The sequence below is a fragment of the Hesperophylax consimilis genome, chromosome 2 (genome assembly GCF_061612785.1).
Source record: "Hesperophylax consimilis isolate HC1 chromosome 2, BYU_Hcon_1.0, whole genome shotgun sequence".
NCBI lineage: Eukaryota > Metazoa > Arthropoda > Insecta > Trichoptera > Limnephilidae > Hesperophylax > Hesperophylax consimilis.
In genome coordinates this window covers 15,079,959-15,095,579 of record NC_142837.1, presented here as the reverse complement: position 1 = coordinate 15,095,579, position 15,621 = coordinate 15,079,959, and the positions used below count along the sequence as shown (strand labels likewise).

General features: G+C 32.7%; 1 protein-coding gene across 1 annotated transcript in view; it reads left to right on the top strand.

The window, feature by feature from the left end:
• The window catches only part of LOC149425722 (gonadotropin-releasing hormone receptor-like), a 627,687-nt gene that overhangs the window by 203,347 nt on the left and 408,719 nt on the right, over positions 1-15,621 (top strand). The window lies entirely within an intron of this gene.

Here is a 15,621-nt window from a genome sequence, read left to right as displayed (position 1 = left end):
TTGTATATAAGAAACAAATTTGAATTTAGAATAAAAACATTAAAATCGATACATTTTGAAAATATATCAGGAAAGCTCATACTCCAGGACAAAACTAAAGTCAATATAATAGCTATCTATAGACCTCCTAATTTCATTAAATCTTCATTTCTGACGGAATTATCAACATATCTTGAGACAATTAATAGTAAGGAAAATATTATCTTACTTGGAGATATAAATCTCAATTTGCTTGATGAACAAGATAATATTTTAACTTCGTATGAAAACTGACTTACTAACCATTATTTAACTAAATGCCTCAATGTAGTAACCAGAGAAGCTGTATTAAATTGACAAATTACTCGCACGTGTATTGACCATATATTTGCCAAATTAAGAGGCAAGAAAATAACAGCTTGCATTTTATCACTGCTATTAATATAAAATGTCATAAACGTCAGATAGACTTTGCAAATAAGTATATTCAAATCATCTCACAAAAGGATATTGATAGACATATCAGAGATTATAACTGGAGTAAACTTATAGAGGAGAAGGATTGTATTTCATTATATGAAAAAATAAAATCTTTATTTAATAAATTTTACAAGAGTAGTTTTAAAACGATAGTGCAAAAACCGAAAACACGACCTTATGCAATAAATGAATGGGTTAGCAGTGAATTATTATGTCAAATAAATAAAAGGGATAAACAATATAAAAAATGGAAAAGTACACCAACAAACAAAACATTGGAAACAGAAAACAAAAAATCACGAAACCATGTCAATAAACTTATAAATAAAGATAAAACTAACTACTATAATAATAAATTTAAAAACTGTTTTAATGATACAAAAAAACCTGGGATGAGATAAATAATATTTTAGGACGTAAACCCAAAAACGATTGTGATGAAACAATAACACGATATTATGTTAAAAGATAGAACTGAGGATTCTGTGTCAAAGATTTTTTGAATTACTTCTCGGATAGCATCAGCAACATGTTACATAAATGTAACATGTTGCTGATGATATTGAAAACATTGTTAAAAAAATGAAAAACTCTAAAAGCACAGGTATTGAAAATATAAGAATGTTTGATTTAAAAAGAAATATAAAAACTCTTGGGCCAATAATCACTCATTTAATCAATACGATAATAAAACAAGCAAAAATTACACAAGAATTTAAATGTAGCATTACTAAACCAATATTTAAAGGTGGAAAACACATTGAACTGGGAAATTATAGGCCTATTACTATACTACCTGCGTTAGAAAAAATTCTCGAAAAATTTTTATCAAATAAATTAAATAATTACATTGAAAAATTCGCTATCATAGATCCAAATCAATATGGCTTTCAAAGAAAAAAAATACTTATTACTGCAAGATTTTTCCAATTACATAAATAATCAATTAAATAATAAATTACATGTTATTGTGTTATTTAACGATAACTCTAAAGCTTTTGACACAATTAACTCTAAAAAACTGCTAGAAACCTTAGAAAAAATTGGAATAAGAGGAAATGTGTTAAATTTATTTAAAGATTATCTTAGAAATAGAAAAATATGTACCAAAATAAATAATACTTTTAGTAAAACAAAGAATGTATCTGCAGGAGTTCCACAAGGTTCCATATTGGGACCTACACTATATATAATTTATGTAACTATAATGAAAAAACTTTTCTCTTTTTTAAACATTTTGTATTTGCAGATGATACGGCATTGGTCAAATCACATAAAGATCTAAAAATTGCAATTGAACTCATACAAATTGACTTTAATCAACTTTGTAAATGGTCACATGATGCAGGACTATTAATAAATGCTAAAAAAAACAAAGTTTTGCATATAAGATCACCTAATGCCAGGTTTCAATTTAATCCTCATATTATTTCTCATAATTTTAATTGCATCCATAAAAATATCCCGACTAATTGTAAATGTGAAAGCTTAGAATTAGTTACAGAATATGTCTATCTCGGTATTACGGTAGATTGCTTTTTCAAATGGGACAAACATATTTAAAAAACCTGTAAAAGACTCAGATCAATTGCTGGCAGAATGTACACATTAAATTTTTTCATATCAATTGAAACACTTAAAATAATTTATATGTCAATGGCAGAATCTATTATAAGATATGGATTAACCATATGTACTAGTATAACCAATCTAAAACAAGTCCAAGTTGTACAAAACGCAATTGTAAAATTACTAGTCGTCCCTTATATTTTTAAACAGAGACATAATACACCGTCGCTGTTTCAGAGTGCCAAAATTTTACCTGTTAAGGCTATTCTATGGCAAAAATTCATAATTCAGTATATATTTACCCCGCAGCATAAAGAAAAATTAGAACATAAATACAGTACTAGATTCACGCGCAATGACGGGTTAATAGTTCCGAAATTTAAATATAAATACGGACAGAGAACGTTTGAATACAACATACCGAAGATATTTAATTTATTACCTGACACTATAAAGCAATGTAAATCTATGAATAAGGTTAAATATAATAATATGGTGAAAAATTGACTATCGGAATAAAAAATTACTTTAATATGTATGAAAAATTGTATGAAAAAATTGTTGATTCTGTAGATATAAAATGTAAATTATAATTTATAAGAATGTATATGAAACTAAACTTAAAGCACCTATTGATAAGCCAATTCAATTGGCTTAGCAGGACATGTTTGTTGATATGTATTAACTATTTATGCAAAAAAAAAAACAATATATATCAATTTATTAGAATAACCGTTATTAAATGCTATTTGTTTTATGAACATGTTGTTTTATGGTTATAAGCTATTTGTTTTTTTCAGGTCTTAAAATACTTCACACAGGATATAAAGCATCGCAAATAAATAATTTTGAAATTTTAGAAATTATAAAACATGTTTATATAAAAGCAGATATAATTAACGAGAGATTTTTTTTTAAAAACTCTTTTTTAAATATTTTCCCACTTAACTGGTCTTTCCCGTCTAACGATATAGCAATTCCTAACTCTTATAAACCCAGCCTACTCTTACCCCTCCCCCTCCTTCCACTTATTCTTTCCAATTGTAATCTATATTTAATTTTTGACTTCAGTGTATACTTACTCCTGATGAGGTAAACTTCGTTTATGAAACATGTTTTGGTTGTATATAATAAAGTGATGTTAACAAAGTTATTTGTTTTTTAATAAAATAAAGTTTAATCCGTTTAATTTTATTTCCGTTGTATATCAATGCATATGTACACAATAAAAACACTATATTTATGTATTTATTGGACAATTTGCATAGCGCCGTTTTTATGAGATATCACCTCTCGGGCGCTATATTGTAATAATCTACCTTTATATATAGAATTTTACTCTCCTGATGAAGGTGTAAATATAATCTTATTTTAAACTTTATTAGATACAGTAACAGTTGTAGGTAAGACTTACCACCAGTAAAATTAATACGTTTTAATTAAACCGACTGCTAATCTCATCGCACAATTACCCTCTTTTATTCATAACACGGGTACAATTAATCAATATGTAATAATCTATTATTTCAGTCAATTTTGTTATAACTGTCTTTAATTGTTGTGACAATCTATACGATATTGATTCAACTTATAGACATTGACGGTTTTAACACATATTTAAGCACTGCAAGTCTCCGATGAGCAAATTATATTAGGTACGATAACAATTATGTTTCATTTGAAATAATCCTTCACAAATAGGTAATTTCATAAATTCAAACAACTGTCTTAATATGCCTAAATTGAGCATGTTATTAATTCATTAATTTTAGAATTTGAATTTTTAAATTCATTATTTCTGTTCCATGTTTTAACAATATATACTCACTCTCTCTCTGTGAATGACTTAATATCTTTCTATTAAATTTAACTGTTTTTAGTATCACTTAAACTGGGCAAAGCCCAACCAAGTGCCGCCCGAAGGGGCCTAGCAGTAAAAAACCCGCGGAACGGGTTTTTAACTGCTAGTATATAAATAATGCAATACGAAATATCAGCGGACAAATCCCTTTACGTATCGATCACATATGGTGCAACTCAAATAACACTGAAAAAACCATGTCGATATTATGGAAAACTAGCATAAACGACCACTACACCTGTATATTCGTTAACAAAACAGACAAAAAAGTACCAACCCCAACAAAACTGACAAAAAAACAAGAAAAAAAACAATTAAATATGAAAACTTTAGAAACATATCTTAAGATAGAAATAATAACCTGGGCATCAATAATTGAATCGTAAAATCCAAATACTTATGCGGAGAATTTCAAAACTGTTTTCCTAAATCACATAAATCTTTCTAAGAAAATACCTGTGTCTAAAATAGAAACTAAACACAGAATATTTAAGCCATGGATAATCCATGGATTAGTGATTTCAATCAGAAATAAGGAAAAATACTATCACCAGTCTAAAAAATTCCCTAACGACGAAAAAATCGCTATTTTCTACAAGAAATACCGAAATAAACTTACTCTTTTAATTAGACTGACAAAAGAAAAGTGTTTTCGTGATAAATTAAAAAGTCAAGACAGCAAAGAGTTCTGGAAAATTATCAAAACAATAACCAACGAAAGCACAAAAAAAATATTTCAAAAGAAGTTACTCATCAAGGAATCAATACTGACACAGAAAAAACCCGAAACTTTGTGGTGATATCTTTAACAATTATTTTGTAAATGTCGGCGCTAATAGTAATAGCTTGCTATTAATATTATATTAGACAAAAACAAACTCAACAACCAGAGCTAAACCCAACTTTTGAAGAAGGTTTACATACATTAGCCTTAGTAACTAATAAAGAAGTTAAAAACGCTATAAAAAGTTTACGAGGATCAGCAAGCCTTGGCTACGACAACATAACTGTAAAAACATTAAAAACTGTACGAGAGATAATAAGCAAACAAATTGCTCATATAATAAATGTAAGTCTAAAGAAGGGCATATTCCCGAACAACTATAAGAAGACTATTGTGACCCCTGTTTTTAAATCTGGTGACGAAAAAAACACTTTCTATCGCCCCATAGCACTCACATCAAACATAGCAAAAATCTATGAAAAACATGTTAAAAAAACAACTCAACAACTACATAAAAAAATAAGAAGACAATGAGCTCAAACCAGTTTGGATTTAGGGACAGTGTCAGCACACAGGATGCGATTGCTAAATTAACATCAACAATAATGGAAAAATTAAATAATGGAGAAAAGTGTCTTGGAATCTTCATTGATCTCCGCAAAGCATTTGATAGCATATAACACTCAAAACTCACTGAGAAACTAAAACAAATTGAATTGGACGGAATAGTGCTATCATGGTTCTAAAGTTATCTAAAAGAGAGATTTCAATATTTCAAAATCAACAATACTCTTAGTGAACCCAAAACCTCATCTTTTGGCATACCACGAGAAACTGTCATCGGTCCAATCCTTTGTATTATATATGTAAATTAAATGATCACTCTTCTCATTGTTAGAGATATCATATCTTACGCAGACGACACTGTAGTTATCACAAAAGGAAAATCATGGAAGGAAACAATGAGGATAGCCAATATCAATATAAACATACTCGAAACACGGTTCGAACTAAATTGTCTCTCACTAAATACCGAGAAAACATAATTGTACTGGACAGGAGTCCGCACAAGATTGTAGATTTGGGAGCCGGGACCAAACCGTGTCTTCAACCGATGGAAATGCTCCTTTACGGCCGATGATGATGATAGTTGTATAAATCATTGCAATTTGCCTCCCGCACCCGGTGCATTTTGGGCACTGGGTGTGCTGTCGTCTCTGCTCGCTTCTGGCGTTGGCGGTTTACCTAGGCAGGACCGGATGGTCTTGAAGAGGTAAAACAAAAAGATTTGGAGCAGAAGACTAGGCGAAGTGAGGCAGTTGGAGGACAGGAGTCACTTGTAAAAATAAAAACACTTGTTTTTTATGGTAAACTTGAACTGATTTAATCATATTTTCGTCGCTGCTTATATCCTATAAGATTGACAATCAGCCGACATTTGGCTGTCGAACAAAAAATGGTGGGGATTTTACCCGTGCCACATACGCGTACATAAGCCACCGAAAAACGTCGCATATACATTTTGCCGGTGGATTAGCTGAAGGCAGACGCTTGAAATTGAGACTTTGCAAAGATTTTGCAAGCTCGCCTGTATTACAAATACATAGTTTTATTACATAGTAGTTATAAAAATGTGTATCTTGACAACTAGATTTTTAGTTTGTCAAGATACGACAAAAAATAAGAAATGTTTGTAAAAATGATCTTGATGCGATCAAATTTGTAAAAGGGTTATGGCAGTATTTTTCGCAGGTCCCCAGTAACATAGCGCTCTGAAAGAAGAAAGATTCACTTTGCTACGAGGTTCCTGGATTTTTGTAGAGACAAACATGTAAAATAATTATAAAAAATGGTTAAATTAAATCAGTAAAAATAGGCATTTTGAATATCTCCTCAGTGGTAGCATATCGCAAATAGTTTTTATTTGATTACCGCTGAGGAGATGTACAAGTTAAAATAGGTATTAGTAACATTTTGTAAATCATAATTTAGTTAGTAAAATTTGAATACAAAAAAACTGAACATCGTATCGCTCGGCCGGGGTACGTGCGCGATACGCAATTGTGGCCGAAGAGAAGGAGAAAGCAGCGAGGAAGAGCAGAAAGAGCGAGCGATTCAGCGTAGTTTGTGGTTTTTTCGTGGCTTGCAACATAGCCACAAAACTGCTTCCGTCTGGATTGTGTTCACACAGCCAGGCCCCAACACCTTATAGCCGGCCGGAGAAATCCCGCCGGCCTGAAGCAGGCGCACGCGCCCTATCTGCCCTTTTTAAGGCAACTTCGCAAAAATACTCACGCCGCCCCAACTGCCTTTCTCAAGGCAACCTTGCAAAAATACTCAAAAATAATTAATTTTTCTTGTTCTTTTACAGAATCAAATAATTCAAAATGCATTACCGCACACCAAGAGGTACTTCGACATTCAAGCGCAGCAAGATTTTGCCTATAGAATTTCCGGAGGGAGCTACTGGCTATAGACTAAATACATTGACGAATCAGCCAGAATCGATCAGAATCGATCAGAATCAGAATCAGATCTGAAGCTGAATGGACGAGAGCTACGGCTTTAAAGCGCCCCCATTCCCCTCCAAAGCCCGTTTTTCGTCTGGTTCACAAAAATAAATACAAACCTTTACATAAGGTAAGCGAACCGCTTCAAGAAATTTCGTCGCCACCGATGAAGAAACGCCCGACGCCAACAGGACCAGTGGCATCCACTCTCAGGAAGAGTTCAAGAGTGCCACCCATAATCATGACCATAGGGTCAATGACGCACGACGACATGACGGAAGAAGTGCAGAAGCACATTGGAAGTGCCAACTTCAACTTCCGGTATACCAAAGGAGGTAAAATCAGCGTTGTGGTGAGCTCAGTAGAAGCCCACAAAAAACTGACAACAGCCCTACGTGGAGAGGAGAAGCCCTTCCACACCTTCACCACAGAAGCGGACAAGCTGAAGAAGACCGTCATCAAGGGACTCCCGAAGATTTCACCAGGTGACATAATGGAAGACCTGGAGAACCAAGGCTTCCCGGCAAGGACTGTGATCGTGATGACCACCCCCGGGAACAGAATACCCGCTTTACCTGGCCCACTTTGGCCAGGAAACAAACATGGGCCACCTGAGAGACGCAGTGGTCTACCTGTGCCATTGCAGGATTACAATGAGGAAATTTTTGGATATGGGTCCAGAAATTACGCACACGTAGCCCGCTGGGTCAAATGCCACATGTCATGCCACACCGGAGTGCCCAAAATCCAACAGAGAAGAGCCGGCCGTCTGCTGCGATTGCGGCCGAGCCCATCCCGCAAACTACGGCAAATGCCCCAACATGGTGGCATACGTAGCTACTCTCCAACGCAGACAGGAGTAATCCAACGCCCAGAGGTGCAAAGAGGCAGAGCCCCGTGCACAGAAATCCGCGGCTCGAGTAGACGGCCGGTCCTGGGCAGACGTAGCGGGCCGAAGCAACCACCAGCAACAGGCTCTAGAAACGCAGGAGCCACGAAGAACCCCACCGCCCACACCGGAACAACGCCAAGCGCCAAACGCCGGAAACTCCTCTGATGACGAGGACATAATGTCATTACTGCACGGCCTCATCAAGGTACGCGAAAGACTGGCCTCCTGCTCATCCAAAGCAGAGAAACTGATCATCCTAATGGAACTTCTCAAGGACACCTCACCGTGAAGTTCCGTGAGAAAATTGACAGCGACGGCGAAGAATGTATCCTTTTTAATGTCACAAAATGTTTTTTCTCCCACAGGATTTTTCATCCAAACTTTTTTCTCCCAACAGGTAGATGACCACCGAGGCGAAAAGGATGCAGACCAAACATGAAAAAATGAAATACTTAAATTCAGTAAATTATAATGGCAAAGCAGAGTAAAAAGTTCAAAACTTATTATTTTTTCTTTTCCATGTCTTTTTTATGAGGTTTTTTATTCAGTTAAGAATTTTTCCTGAAAAACCGTGGCCGAAACGGGATACAAATGAGCAGTGGCGGGGAGTAAAAAATTTGCCAGTAGCGCGGAGTTGGCACATTTTATAAATGAAAACATATTTTTGAAAAAATGAAAAAAATGTTCCCAACAACGTCCGTTACAATAATTCATGTCATTCTCTTTGAGGAAAAAAAATTCGAAAACAATATAACCATTAAAATCCATTCATCACAGTATGAAAATAAAAAAGAATGCGGCAATGGAAATTGTTTACCAATAACATGCAAAAATAGTATTAAGTATCTAGGTATCGTAGTTGATAGACACTTGAAATAGAACGAACAAGTCCAAAATGCGGCAACCAGAGTAAGAAAACTTATTTACTTATTCATTAGATTGAGAAACATCATATCATATAATATGATTAAAACTATTTAATTCTATCTTGCCCAATCTATTCTACAATATGGTATGATTGGGTGGGGGGGGGGGACTTTCAAAACTAATCTCTTACCTGTAGAAAAGGCACAGAGGTTTATTCTAAAAGTCATCCTACGTAAACCATCTATATTTCCAACAACACAGTTATTTAACTCGTTTAGGGTTCTCAGTCTCAATAATATATGAAAAAAGAACTCATTATTACAAACTCACAAAGATCATTTCAATCCTACAATAACATTTCCAATAATAAGTAACCGATCAAGATCACGTGGTAACTTAGAAATCCCTACATTTAAAATAAGCGCTTCTCAACACCATTATATTTATCAAGTTATAAATTTTTTTAATGCACTCCCATATAAAATCTTATCTGAAAAAAGTTATAACGCTTTTAAATTACAAATAAAACAACTTCTTGATCAACCAAATAATAATTATTAGTTTTAATTTATTTTTTTACGAATCTTTTGATTACAGGTACATATTAGTAGTAATTGATCAAATTCAAATTTTAATAGTACATACTTAGTATATAATTAACTATTTAATTTCATCATTAATTAACTTTTTTTTTTCTTTTTTTACCATATCCTCTTGAAATATTTTATCAGCATTCAAACTACCAGCATAGCTAATTGTCGCACTTTATTATGTATCTTCGCTTGCAATATTATCAGCTCCGTTTACTTCAAATGAATAAAATAACTCCATGTACTTATACCACCTACTACCTACTTATTAATCGAAATATAATAATATAATTTTTATTTTACTACAAAAATCAATCAATGTTAAATATACAAAAATATATTCTTCAATTTATTTACATTTACTGTGTATCTAATTAAATAACTGCTATTTTAGTCTATTTTCACTATCTACATTTTTGTCATCATGCTATATACATTTTGTTTATTTCTTACTTTATAAATAAAAACTTTCTTTCTTTTTTTTACTATATAATAATAAAATAATAATACTTGGATGACTTGTATAGCGCCGTTTTTGTGCAAAAACACCTCAAGGGCGCTGTAATCTATCTATATTGTAATGACGCTACTCCCCAACTCAAACACGAGAAACGTTTTTCTCTATTGAATTGGGTAGTTACGTTAAAAAGAAAACATTTTTATTGTATTTAGTTTTTTTTAGTATACCATATTTATGTTTTTGTATAAAAGAAAGATATTATTAAATAAAAAAAAGTTTATCAGACTGGCTTAAGCATTGGGGTCCGTAGAAGCCCGAGTAAATCTGGTTTCCAAGAAACTGGACGTCTTGTATAGGGCTAGCAGGTTCTTCAATAGTGATCAGCTGCTAAACCTATATAAGTCTTAAGTATGCCCAACAAATGAATTTGGGAGCCACTTCTGCGCCGTATAGTTAACAATCCATTGTTATCGGACCGATTGCAAACACATAATGCACAGACTTAATGTAGGCGTGCTCGGTCTGTTCTACAGGTGTTTTAAGAAAACCTGCTCTGAGGAGCAAACAACATTGATAAAAAAAATGGTTCCCGTTGAACTGGGGCACGTGCGTGAAACTTAATGGACATGAGCGGAACATTCGTTCACGGTTGGTATCGGCTTAACGAGAACGGAACGTATTTTCGACTCGTTTTTGTGTAATTCGGCTCGTATGTGGAACGAATTACCAGCGTCAGTTTTTTCTCTTTCATTCAATTCAATTCAATTTGTTTATTCTTTAAAAAACATTACAAAATTACATTTTAATTCGTTTTTAAGTACATTTGTAAAATAGTATTTCATAATAAATAAACGGTGTGTCAACTATACCAGCATGAATAGAGCTTGTCTTTTAAAGGCAGTTTCACCGGTGCTAAATATGTCGATACCTGAATTGATTCTGTTAACAGCAAGACTGCTCTCCCCACAGCTACAGGCATGATAATTGGCAAGTTAGTCCTGCAGGCCGGGAGATAAAACAGTCTATGCTGTCGGTGACGGAGATAACCACCAGGAACATAGAGACTAATACTCTCCATGATAGTCGGATTTTCAAACCATCCACGAATCAGTTTGAAGAAGTGTATAATTTGGGCCTCTTTATGATCCGCATTAATAAATGCTTTCTTACAACCCGTGCTTTAAGCCGTCTAACAACGCTACTCCCACTACGAAACCGGTGAACCTTTTGGAGCCAGGTCTAAGCTTCGATGCATTAAAAATACACTAACAGCTCACATCAACTAATGACCTATTTTTTTCAAATTTTACCTTAAAAAATCCAACTTCAGACTCGATTTACTCGAAAAAAAAAACTCACCCTTAACTCAAATTAAGACATCAAAATTTCCTAAATGGTTTAATAATGACTTAACAAAACACAAAAAAAAATCTGGCTTAAAAAACCCAAAGAGAGCAACTCAATCTCTGACTACAAAATATTTCATAAATACAGCACTGACTGTAAAATAATCGCCAATAAATTATATCAAACATACATACTAAATACAGAATAGTCTATTCCTTCAGAAACCAAAAACTCACAAAGAAAAAGCAAACCCAGCCTACCCACTTACATGTATTTCGAGGGGAATAGTAGTAGTGATACTAAAGACATTGTTAATTTCTATATACCTACAGACATCCCAAATGGTCAAATTCCACCCTTTCATCCAAATGTATCGATCCACATTCCCGCTTTAGATATTAATGTTCCTGATGTTATACACAAAATAAAATCACTCGATATAAAGAAAAAAGCGGGTACTGATGAAATTAATCCAGCTTTTCTAATTAACTGTGTATCAATACTTGCCAAGCCACTATCTCAATTATTTAAACAATCACTAAACTCTGGCTGCTTCCCTGATCTATGGAAAAAATGTTACCTAACACCAAAAAAGGAGATATTCATGATGTCACAAACTATCGACCCATTTGCATGCTCTCAACTATTCCCAAATTATTTGAAAAACTTATCCTTGATAAAATCTCCATACATATCAATAAAATCATTGTACCAAATCAACATGGCTTCATGCCGGGTAGATCCATTATATCAAGTCGACTCAATATATACAGACTTTGTAAAAGCTGTTGACAACGTTAACCACAAAATTCTCCTCAATAAACTTAGAAAAATTGGAATAGAGGATAAAGATATAGATTTTTCAGAATAACTCAACCTTTTTACTACAAATATAAAATCGATAATGTTCGCCTCACCTCTGTCAGTGAAATTAATGATCTTGGCGTGATTCTTGATTCAAAATTTAACTTCATTTCACACATAAATTCAGTTACCAACAAAGGATTAAAAAAGCTTGGTTTCATTCTTCGAAATGGAGACTTTCGTAATATTTCAACATTAAAGATTTTATATTCTTCTTTAGTTCGTATTCAAGTCAAATATAATTCTTCTATCTGGTCCCCTCACTTCAAACTCCACTCTGACTTTATTGAAAAAATTAGGCATAAATTCCTTAAATTCATTAACTATAAACTTGGTCTACCAATTGAAACAAAAAAATACATTACTTGATGAAATAACTAAACCTATCAAAACTCTCAGATAGAAGACTTGTTTCCGACTTGATTTTTATTTATAACATTGTTAGTGGTATTATAGACATCCCTGATTTTTTAAGTCTAATTAACTTCCATGTACCTATAAGAACTAGTCGATCCAAAACTCTTTTTGATTGCAATAAAAATATCAGGACTGAGTCATTTAGATTCTCGCTTGTACCTAGATTGCACGCAGTTGGCAATGTTTTCTCAAAAATTGTAGTTGTGTTCAACTGCACGGAATAATATGGTTACAAGAAGTCTTTTATAACATACCTCAGTAATAATAACAATTGAGTTTAGCATAATACCATTCTTCTGTATAATTTTAAATGCAAATTTTAATATTGGAAATGTGGCGAATTATTAAATGTTAGATAGCTACTATTTCGAATAGTAAAGTCAGACTTTATAAATAAATATATCTTGAAAATGCGTTACGTCTTACGATTATTTTCCCATATAAAAGCTTTCTCTCACTCTTATCACATGTTTTCCATGAAATCCCTCTCAATGATCTATTATTATAATTTTCCCTTAGAAAATTTACAGCTTGTTTATTACAGTAATTACTTTCTATATAATGTAGAATATAATATTCTGTAAAACGATTTCCTGTAGCGCCTCGTTTAATCAAAACCTCCTAGATCACAAGGCCGGGGCTCATTCAAAACGGCCTCCTAAATTGTATGGGATCTTACAAAAAATTAATTTTAATTATTTTTTTCAATTTATTCTTATTTATTAAAACATTTTTAAATCTTTAAGTTAATTTTAAAAAAAAAATAACAATACATTTTTTGGATGTTCCTATATAAGTTAGGAGGCTGATTTGATTCAATGTCCCGGCCTTGTGATCTAGGAGCACGCTTTAAAAGTAGTTGACGCATATTAATCAAATTATGCGCACTATAAAATACAAAGAATTATTTCATTTAACGTTGTATGTTGCCATGACTGAAATTTCTTAGCAGTTTAGTCATCTTATTTAGGTTTAATTAATTCAGTTGGATATTTCCTTTTTTACTATCGAATTAGTTTTAAATTAAACCCTTAAAGAGCAGAACTCATCAACTGGAGCTAATTAAATCCTAATTAGTTGCTTTCGCTGAAATGAGAAACCCAACAGCAATCGATTCCAAATAATATTCACTCGCGACCTTATTTACCAAGTAGCCTTTTTTGTAATCAAGTCATCTCACTCTTATTTAGAGGATATACTACATGTCTAAACATTGGTTTTGAATGTATGAGTAAATACGTAATTCTTAATTTAAAGTTTTTACTACTATTTTAGTAATATCCACCTAATATATTATGTACATTTATGTATTAATTTTCAGTTAGTAATTACCAACGAGTGTGCTAATAATTTATAAATGTAAATACGTGTTGTCTGGGGTAACACTTTACATGTTGTAAAGTGCACTAGCTTTGGGAGGTGATTTTATATTCTACTTGATGGTAGAAGTAAAAGAAATACATATGTAACTTCATTGCGAAAATTCATTGTTATTTTTTCACACAAGAATACTTTTCCATGGAAAAATTTATTTAATTTATGAACTACATTCCCCTCTTTGAAATTTTTGCATCCTCAAAGATAAATCCTGCTATGTTTGGTCACAGTATTGGCATATTGCTAGTCAATCCAAGGGAGCCTGCTATGCCTCAATACAAAAAAACTATCCCACCAAAACCGTGCTTTCAACAATTCCCCCATTTTTCCGAAAAATAAATTTTGCTCACTTATTCTATTTAGGATTGGACATTTTTCCGTTTTTTCTCACCTTTTTTATAATTTACGAGCTTGACTCCTCAAATTTTACATTTTGTGGTATAGATGTTGGAAACATAGATCACATATTTTTTGGTTGTCCCTCTCTAAACAAATATCCTCTCTTCTATCAAGCCTTTTCTAAAATTGCCTCCCCTCCGCTCAACGTTTCATCTCTTCTTATTCTGAATTCACAACTTCCGTCTTCAAACTTCCATAAAATTTCTAAATCTACCAATTTAAACAAAATTAATATATAAATTCACTTTCCCTCTCTCTATAATCTAGTAAATGTCACGTTGACTCTATTTATACCGATTTTAGCAAGGCGTTCGATAAAGTCAATCACGAGTTATTGCTGAAAAAACTCTATGATTTCGGTATATGTGGTTCACTATATAGGTGGTTTAATAGTTACTTGACCAACAGATTACTGGCTGTTAAAATTGATGGTACATTTTCATACAAATTCACTGCTAAGAGTGGTGTTCCCCAGGGGTCACAAGGTCCAATCCTGTTTTTATTATTTGTTAATGATGTGTTATATATTTTCAATGATGTTCAACTATTAATGTTTGCAGACAACCTGAAATTATTCAAAGCAACTAGAAACATTAACGATTGCCATATATTGTCAAATAACTTGTCAAGATTTATTATATGGTGTCGTGATAACCGCTTGCAACTTAACAAAAGCGAATGTCAAATTATGAGGTTTTATCGAATAAAGAATCCAATATTTTTTGATTATTCCATTAATAATATGTCGTTAGTATCTGTCTCGGAAATTAATGACTTAGGTATTTGGTTTGACACGAAACATAACTTTATCAATCATATAGAAATAATAACCAATAAAGCTTTGAAAATGTTGGGATTTATTTTAAGGGTATCTAGTGATTTCAATAATGTCAATACTGTAAAAACATTATAAATGTCACTTGTAAGGAGTCATGTAGAACACAATTCCACGGTTTGGTCCTCAAATTATGATGTTCATTCACATGCGATTGAAAGAATCCAAAATAAATTTTTAATATATGTAAATTTTGAAATGAGCATTCCTAGAGAAAACCTAAATTACGATAACGTACTTTGTTCATTAAATTTAATAAACTCATCTCATCGTAGAATCATTTTCGATTTAACCTGTTTGTATAAAATCATTAATTCAATGTTTGATACCCCTGATTTATTATATGTAATCTCTTTTCATACTCCAAGCAGGTCGGTTACAAGACAGTACCTACCATATTAATGTTACAATTCTATATCAACATCCCAATATCACACTCCTATGCGACGG